Here is a 9,262-nt window from a genome sequence, read left to right as displayed (position 1 = left end):
TGTGTAGAGGGCCGCAATAACATTCGCCACCACTAGATGGCGCTGGCTTCCACTGAGCCCCACGTGGAAGGCCGAACTAGACAAGGTGGCGCTGGCCTCCGCCGCGCCAGCCGACTTCCTTTCAGGAAGTTAACTGTGTGCACATGTGCAAGAGTGCCTTCATGCCAGGTCTTTGCCCACTCTGGGGCGTGCCTAATGAGATCATGAGTAAGCAACCAATCAGGTGTGGATGCGCCGCGCTAGGATGTATATAAGCCGCACCATGCCGGCGCGCGGGGCTCTCCTTAAGATTCAATAAACGTTTATCTGTAGCAAGGATTCGTATGTCCCCGCGTGTTTTCTTGCTGGCGAGGTCGCGCGGGACATTTGGTGCCGAGAACCCGGGACAAACACCTCACCATCACCGGCGCTGAGGAGAGCCTCCGTTCACAGAAAGGGTCCAGAAGCTACAGGACGCGGGTGAGACCCCGAGAGACAATGTTTAGCCTTGATCTGTTCCACCTCACTCCCTTGCTAAATGCGGCGGAAGCCTTTATTATTGTTTTGGCAGCCCTCGGGTTTTTTCTATTGGCCTTCGAGTTTCTAGCTACTGCCAGGCAGCGTCAGAGGTCGCATGGGAGCTGCCCAGCTGTAACAGCAAATCAAAGAGCGCAGGAGGAGGGGCAAGGCGGCATGTCAGAAACAGTGTTGGATAAAAAATTAAAGAGCTCAAGGAAAAATAACAAGCAGACAGTCCCCTCCAATGCGGAGGCGAGAGAGTGGGGAAAAAACGCCCCGGAAGAGATAAAACAGAGAAGGGAGAAAAAGGTCTTGAAAAGGAGAAGTCTTTATCCGGTAAAGGATTCAAAGACTTCAGAGCTTGATAGCTCAGAGACAAACGAGCTTAGCTCCTCTGAGGAAGAGGATTTAGAAGATGAGGCAGCTCGCTATGAAAAAGAAGGATACTACCCAGATGAACAATGAGCTAACAGCTTGGGTAAATAAAAGGAAGTGGGAGGTGGAAACCATGCGGTTTCCCAGCCTATAAGCCCCAGCGCCCCTCCATCTTATATGGAGAGATTTCACTCAGATTCCTTCCTCACTAAAGAGGAACAGAAAAAGATACAGCAGGCATTCCCGGTGTTTGAGGCCGCCGATGGAGGCTGTGTTCACACACCAGTAGAATATGTTCAAATTAAGGAACTTGCCGAGTCGGTCCGTAACTATGGAGTTAGTGCCAATTTTACTATTGCTCAAGTCGAAAGGCTTGCTACTCTGGCCATGACTCCAAGAGACTGGCAGACAACAGTGAAGTCTGCGCTCCCTAATATGGGACAATATATGGAATGGAAAGCCTTGTGGTATGACGCCTCTCAGGCACAGGCCAAAGTCAATGCCATTGCTGAAGGCAATCAGAGAGACTGGACGCTTGATCTGCTAACAGGACAAGGGCAGTATGCCAATAATCAAACTATGACTGGGGAGCATACGCTCAAATCTCCGCTGCCGCCGTTAAGGTGTGGAGGGCACTTTCCAAGAAGGGAGAGTCCGGGGGACACTTAACGAGAATTATACAAGGCCCCCAGGAGCCATTCTCAGACTTCGTGGCTAGGATGACAGAGGCAGCAGGCAGGATCTTTGGAGACCCTGAACAGGCAATGCCTTTAGTGGAACAGTTGGTCTATGAGCAAGCCACACAGGAATGCAGAGAAGCTATTACACATAGGAAGAGCAAAGGATTACAGGACTGGCTGCGAGTTTGCCGAGAACTTGGAGGCCCGCTTACTAATGCCAGCCTCGCGGCTGCTATCCTACAGGGCCAAAAGTGCTCAGGTACAGGTGATCGCAGGGTCTGCTATAACTGTGGCAAACCAGGACATTTGAAAAAGGAGTGTCAAGCCCTCACAAGGAAGAGAGCACCAGGACTGTGTACTAAGTGTGGGAAAGGCTATCATTGGGCTAGTGAGTGTCACTCAGTTAAAGATATCAGAGGCAGGCTTATTCAGCCCGGGCCTCCCCAGGCAGAAGGGGGTGAAAACACTCCAAAAAATGGGTATCTGGGCCCCAAGTCTCAGGGCCCCAAAACATATGGGACTCCAGCTTACAACAGAGGTACACCACGGTTCGCAGAGCCACAAAAGGCTCAGTAGGAGTGGACCTCTGTTCCACCACCCAATTCATATTAATGCCACTGATGGGTGTGCAACCTTTCCCCACTGACTACAAAGGCCCCCTACCCGTGGGAAGTGTTGGCCTTATTATGGGTCGGTCCTCCTTAACCTTAAAGGGACTTATTGTTCACCCTGGAATAATAGATCAAGATTACACGGGAGAACTTCAAGTTCTCTGCTCTTGCCCTCAAGGCGTTTTTTCCATTTCCTCAGGTGACAGGATTGCTCAGTTGATTATTCTTCCAAGCTTACATGATCATTTTCCTTCTTCCGGGGTCCCTAGAGGCACCACGAAGTTTGGCTCTTCCGGGACTGATTCTGCTTATTTAATGATGGACCTTAATTCCAGACCCTCTTTAGAGTTGAATATAGAAGGGAAAACTTTTACGGGAATTTTAGATACAGGGGCTGATAAGAGCATTATCTCCTCTAGTTGGTGGCCTAAGGCATGGCCTGTCACTCAATCATCCCATTCCTTACAAGGACTAGGGTATGAAGCCAGCCCCACTATCAGCTCACGCTCCTTGATCTGGCATGCTTCAGAAGGCCAATCAGGAAGGTTTATTCCTTATGTCCTCCCTCTTCCTGTTAACCTTTGGGGGAGGGATGTCTTACAGGGTCTAGGTCTGACATTGACCAACGAGTACTCTCAACAAGCTGTCGAGATTATGAAGAGAATGGGCTACGAGGAAGGGAAGGGATTAGGAAAAAAGGAGCAAGGAAAATTAGAACCGGTCCCACAAGAAGGTAATATAGGAAGGCAGGACCTGGATTTTTCCTAGGTGCCATTGAGGGTTCTATGCCCATACCCTGGCTCACAGAGGAGGCAAAATGGGTTCCTCAATGGCATCTATCCTCTGAAAAATTAGAAGCTGCCACTAAATTGGTTGATGAACAATTACAGCTTGGTCATTTAGAACCGTCCATTTCACCATGGAATACTCCTATTTTTGTGATAAAAAAAAATCAGGAAAATGGAGACTTCTCCATGATTTGAGAGCCATTAATGCACAGATGCGTTTATTTGGCTCGATCCAACGAGGCCTACCCTTACTCTCCACCTTACCTAAGCAATGGAAGATAATAATAATAGACATTAAGGATTGTTTCTTTTCCATCCCCTTGTGTCCACAAGACAGACAGAGGTTTGCATTTACTATACCAGCTATTAATCATCTTGAACCTGATAAGAGATTTCAGTGGAAGGTCCTGCCTCAAAGCATGGCCAATAGCCCCACTATTTGCCAACTATATGTGCAATGAGCCCTTGAACCTATAAGGAAGCAATTTCCATCTTTGCTTCTGGCTCATTACATGGATGATATTTTAATGTGTGATAAAGATTTAACAACCTTACAGACCTCATATCCCATCTTAATCAAAACATTGGGACAATGGGGACTGCAAGTCACTACAGAAAAGGTTCAAATTGCAGAAATTGGCTCATTTCTGGGATCGGTCATTTATCCTGAAAAAATAGTTCCCCAGAAATTAGAGATTCGCAGAGATCATTTACATACCTTAAATGATTTCCAAAAATTATTGGGAGATATAAATTGGCTGAGACCATTTTTAAAGATTTCCTCTGCTGAGTTGAAACCTTTATTTGATATTTTGGAAGGGGACTCTCATATCTCCTCTCCGAGAGCATTGACGCCAGCCGCAAACCAGGCCTTACAAGTTGTAGAAAAAGCCTTACAGGATGCTCAATTGCAGCGCATTGATGAAACCAAGCCTTTTGATTTGTGTGTTTTCAAAACTATGCAATTACCAACAGCTGTCTTGTGGCAGGATGGGCCTTTATTATGGGTCCATCCCAATGCATCTCCCACTAAGATTATTGACTGGTATCCCGATGCGGTTGCTCAGCTTGCACTCCACGGATAGAAGGCAGCTATTACTCATTTTGGGAAAGAACCCAAAACTTTGATAGTACCATATACAGCCATTCAGGTTCAAACATTAGCTGCTACCTCAAATGCTTGGGCAGTGTTAGTTACTTCCTTTGCTGGACAGATTGATAATCATTATCCAAAACACCCGATCCTACAATTTGCTTTAAGCCAAGCCATTGTGTTCCCACACATAATGTCTCAGAAACCACTCGTTGATGGGGTTGTAGTGTATACAGATGGGTCAAAAACTGGTATAGGTGCTTATGTGGTCAATAATAAGGTAGTATCTAAGCAGTATAATGAAACCTCACCTCAAGTTGTGGAATGTTTAGTGGTGCTAGAGGTCCTCGAGACCTTCCCAGGCCCGCTTAACATTGTGTCAGATTCCTCCTATGTGGTTAATGCAGTTAAGGTTCTTGAGGTGGCTGGATTAATCAGGCCTTCCAACAAACTTGCTCAAATTTTTCAACAAATTCAATCTACCCTTCTCGGCAGGAGATCCCCTGTATTCATAACACATATTAGAGCTCACTCGGGCCTTCCTGGGCCAATGTCCCGTGGAAATGACCTAGCGGACAAAGCTACAAGAGTGATTGCAGTTGCCTTGTCCCCTCAATTAGATGTAGCAAAAGAATTTCACAGACAATTTCATGTGACGGCTGAAACTTTACGCCGCCGATTTGCTTTGACTAGAAAAGAAGCTAGGGAGATAGTTACCCAATGTCAAAATTGTTGTCAATTCCTGCCTATACCCCATGTGGGTGTTAACCCATGAGGAATCCGACCGCTACAGGTCTGGCAAATGGATGTTACTCATATCCCTTCTTTTGGAAGACTTCAGTATCTGCATGTTTCTATTGAAACATGCTCTGGCATTATGTTTGCTACACCTCTAACAGGAGAAAAGGCCTCGCATGCAATTCAACATTGCCTCAAGGCGTGGAGCGCTTGGGGTAAACCCAAACTCCTTAAGACAGACAATGGACCAGCTTATACTTCTCAAAAATTTCAACAATTCTGCCACCAAATGGATGTGACTCATCTGACTGGTCTCCCGTATAATCCTCAGGGACAGGGCATTGTAGAACATGCCCATCGCACTCTCAAATCCTATTTAATTAAACAAAAAGGGGGAGTCGAGGAGGCTCTACCCTCAGTACCAAGAGTAGCTGTTTCCATGGCACTCTTCACCCTTAATTTTTTAAATCTTGATGCCCAAGGCCATACTGCGGCCAAACGTCACTATTCAGAGCCTGATAGACCAAAAGAGATGGTAAAATGGAAAGATGTTTTGACTGGTCTATGGAAAGGCCCAGATCCTATTTTAATAAGATCCAGGGGAGCGGTTTGTGTTTTCCCGCAGGAAGAAGACAACCCATTCTGGCTACCGAAACGACTGACACGGAAAATTCTGATGCCTAGAAATGACTCCCGGATGGATCCCTCGGAAACTACCTCTAGCCCTCACACTGCCTCTTTGGATTTGGATTCCTAGTACTTCAAAAAATGGGTGGGGGTGGCTCTGTTTGATGCAGCCCTATGCTGTGGATTAGTGTTCATGCTATGGTTGATTTGCAAACTCAGATCTCAACAGAAACGTGACAAGGCCGTTATCACTCAAGCACTTGTGGCCATTTGAACAAGGGGCCTCCCCTAAAATTTGGTTATCTATCTTCAAAAATTAGTCGGTATCTGAGTTCTCTGCTCTTGCACCCTATGGATCTGTGGATCCATTGCACTGGGATGAGAGAGACTCAATGATTCTTTGATCAGCCCTTCTACATCACTGAGGTTTCCTCATTGCACGCGATAGGGTGATCATGATCTCCCCACTAACTCACCTTCTGGCTGGCCTCTCTTTAGAGTTTGACCTAGGTCATTAACAGTTACTGTCACACAGCACTGTGGTATCCAGAGACGGACAACTTTCCTCATGCACAGACCAATCTAAGACACAGGGCCCGGTGGCGATAGGGTTACCCTTCGACGGATAAGGCTGTGACATAGAGGAATGACTTAAGACAGGAGCCACAGCAGATGGACGTAACTGCAGGGACCTAGACCAGCCTCGACAATAATTTACTGTTATTAATTAATAAAATAATAAGGGGGAGATGTAGAGGGCCGCAATAACATTCACCACCACTAGATGCCGCTGGCTTCCACTGCGCCCCACGTGGAAGGCCAAGCTAGACAAGATGGCGCCGGCCTTCGCCACGCCAGCTGACTTCCTTTCAGGAAGTTAACTGTGTGTGCATGTGCAAGAGTGCCTTCGTGCCAGGTCTTTGCCCACTCCAGGGCGTGCCTGATGAGATCATGAGTAAGCGACCAATCAGGTGTGGATGCGCCGCGCTAGGGTGTATATAAGCGCGCCATGCCGGCGCGCGGGGCTTCCTCCTTAAGATATCACTAAAGTTTGGTCACACCTAGGATTCCTATGTCCACGCGTGTTTTCTTCCTGGCGAGGTCGCGCGGGACAACTATGTTGTTAAGATACATATTGGGATTTCAAAGGTTAGCTTTGCTGGATCTGAAGGGTTCTAGTGGTATGAAAAGATAAATTTGTAAAGAGAAGAAGCTAAATAAAACAGTCAGAGGGGCAACACATGTCCCTTGACCAGCTAGTAAGGAACCTACTGAATATGGGGCTGCCTGAATGAGACATGGGAGACATTTCCATTTAATAACAGGTACCCTTTGATGTGAGAAAACAGTACTCACTTCAAGTTTGGATGATTGAATGAATGATCCCATAGAAATGTTGAAAGTGATCATAGATGTAACTGTGGTATTTTTAGCTAGGTGTAGTACACCATTGAGGAATGAGCTCTGCCTGCTACAGTCAAAGTCATCTGAAAAGAGAGGGGCCTTGCCTCTGTCACCCACTGGGGGAAGCAGTCAAAATCATCATGGCAGTACTCTAAGATGGTCATCATAGCCAGCTGGATGTGGAGCTTCCTGGAGAAAACTACCATCACTGAACCTATACAGAGGTCCAGGAATTGGAAGTGATACAAATCCATAAGGGCCTATCCATTATCTTGTAATAATTGTGAAGTATTTGGGCCACAAGGAAGATGTTTCTTGTATTTGTATAGACAGCAGAGTGGTTAGAGTTGAGTAGATTCCAGGGATGAAGAGAAACTGCACATTGGAGAAGGGAAGTATTACAAGACTGGGAAAAAAAGGAGGAAGTGGAGGAGAGTGCAGAGGGGATGATCATGTTGCACAGTGGTGGAGGACAAAGCAGAGGTTGAAGGAATTAACCATAAGAGGTGTGGGGATGAGCAAAATGGCAAGTTTCTAGAACTTGAAACATAAGGGGCCAGCTCTGGTACAGAGTTCAATTTGTTTAGTGTAAGTGGCAATAGTTCAGAGTTAGTCTTCTACAGGTTGGACTAGAAGAACTGCAGACGTAAAGAAGGAGAATGGTCAGAAAGAATTGGAGGAGTCCATGGGCATGAGTTTCTGAGGGTCTGCCTCAGGGATATAAAACCTTACTGTTTGTCTGGACTGCAAACCAGATGACTATGACATCATCTTTAAATGTGTGATAATAAAGTTGGGAGACAGTAGCAAAACTGAGACCTACACTAGTAATAAAAGTAAATAAATGGGGTCTCTGTCATTGGAGTTAAGTCTACCACACGAATAGTATATCTGGAGAAGCATGTTGTGGGGAGAGGGGGATGTTTGGAAGGAGGAAGAGTCAGAGGGAAAGAGAGGAAAGAATAAACAAAAGACCCTGACTGCCACTAAAGAACATCCCAGAAATGATAGCAGCTGGTTCTGAATCCCTGCTGAGAACCTGCACGGTAAGTTGCTGGGAGAAGTTATACTCAGGGTCAGTCCCAGTGAAACCAAAAGAGTTCAAGATTTGGCTAGAGGAAAATGGTGGACAAGGCAACTTTGAGCTCCAAGATGGGAAATGAAGATGATGTCTGTCTCAGATGGGGGATCTGGGAGGTGGGTCTGGATGCTCGAGAGTTGGGGGCTGCATGGGTGCACGGAAAATCTTCCTGCCTAAGGTCTAGAAAAGGGTAGGAGGGGCAGTGGGCTTTCAAATAGTAAGGGTAGCCATGTTGTCAGTAGTCGCAGAGTTTGTGGACATTGGGATATTCATAAGGAGGTGAGAGGTGATGTGCCTGAGTTCCTCCAGTCCAGCAAAGGAAAATAGGTGCTGCAGAACTGAGATATATCAAGGATATCCATGGGAAAATGAGCACCAATTAATGATGTTGGGCATTTGTTGGGAAGCTTGTGTCCTATAAAATGGGGATGACTTTAGACAGGAACAATATTGAGGAATGAGTGCAGGAGTCACCTACATGTACAACTACAACAGGAGGATTAGTTAAAAACAATTTCACTGCTAACAGATCCTATCTAAGTGTATGGAGCAAGTTTCTTCCTAGTAAAGGAAATGGACACTGGGGTATGATGAGGAATGAGTGCAAGAGACATGTGTCCTAGAAGACACAAGCAAATGGGGGAATGATATGTGGAATCCTTGGTTAGTTGTTAATGCCAGTAACAGGAGTGGGCTCTTAAGAAGCAGTACAGAAGACGTGGGCAACAAGAGTACTCTGTACTTCCTTACCTTGTGGTCAGGCTCACTGAGCAACTCACCAGGCTCAACAGCTGCAGGACAGGCATCAGGTTGGAGATGGGGAGGGTGGGGAGTCAATACCAGCTCCAAAATTGGAATCCCCAAAGGATAAAGTAGTGGTCTCTCTAAAGGACACAATATATGGGTAGGAGAACAGGGCTGACTCAGGAAAAACCAACACGGGGCAGAAGTCTTGTAAAGGGGGAGCTTCCTACCACTTTCTAGTTCTGATTCTAAAGTGATCAAGGCCCTGATAATTTTCCAAGTCTTGTGTGCCATTCAGACCACAGAGAGATGTTCAATTTATATCGGTACTGGGTCATTTACTAGCTCAGATTTCACTCCTAAGAACCAATTTAGAGACATGAGAAAAAAGGGTACCTCAAAGAGATGTTGAAGGTATTGGAGGGAAATTTGGAAACCCATGGTGCTTAGGAGAGCCCAAGATGCTCTGAAAACCCTTGACCATGTGTCTCTGTCAGAATGCCAGTCAACTGTCAGACATTTCCTGGAAAGGTAAGAATAGGAAATGGGAGGCATCCCAGTAAAAAGACCTTGTCCTCTCAAAAAAAGAAAGTCCCCAAGAGACAGACTTCCTAGGGATTGAA

The 9,262-nt window shown here is 46.1% G+C and overlaps 1 pseudogene; it reads left to right on the top strand.

Moving 5' to 3' along the window:
• The first annotated feature begins 1,050 nt into the window (after nt 1-1,050).
• On the top strand, nt 1,051-1,768 carry LOC134484191 (igE-binding protein-like; annotated as a pseudogene).
• Nucleotides 1,769-9,262: the final 7,494 nt, after the last annotated feature.

Source organism: Rattus norvegicus, chromosome X, assembly GCF_021556685.1.
Source record: "Rattus norvegicus strain SHRSP/BbbUtx chromosome X, alternate assembly SHRSP_T2T, whole genome shotgun sequence".
In the NCBI taxonomy this organism is placed as follows: Eukaryota; Metazoa; Chordata; class Mammalia; order Rodentia; family Muridae; genus Rattus; species Rattus norvegicus.
Note: the sequence above shows the minus strand (reverse complement) of the source record. Positions and strands in the feature narration are given on the sequence as shown.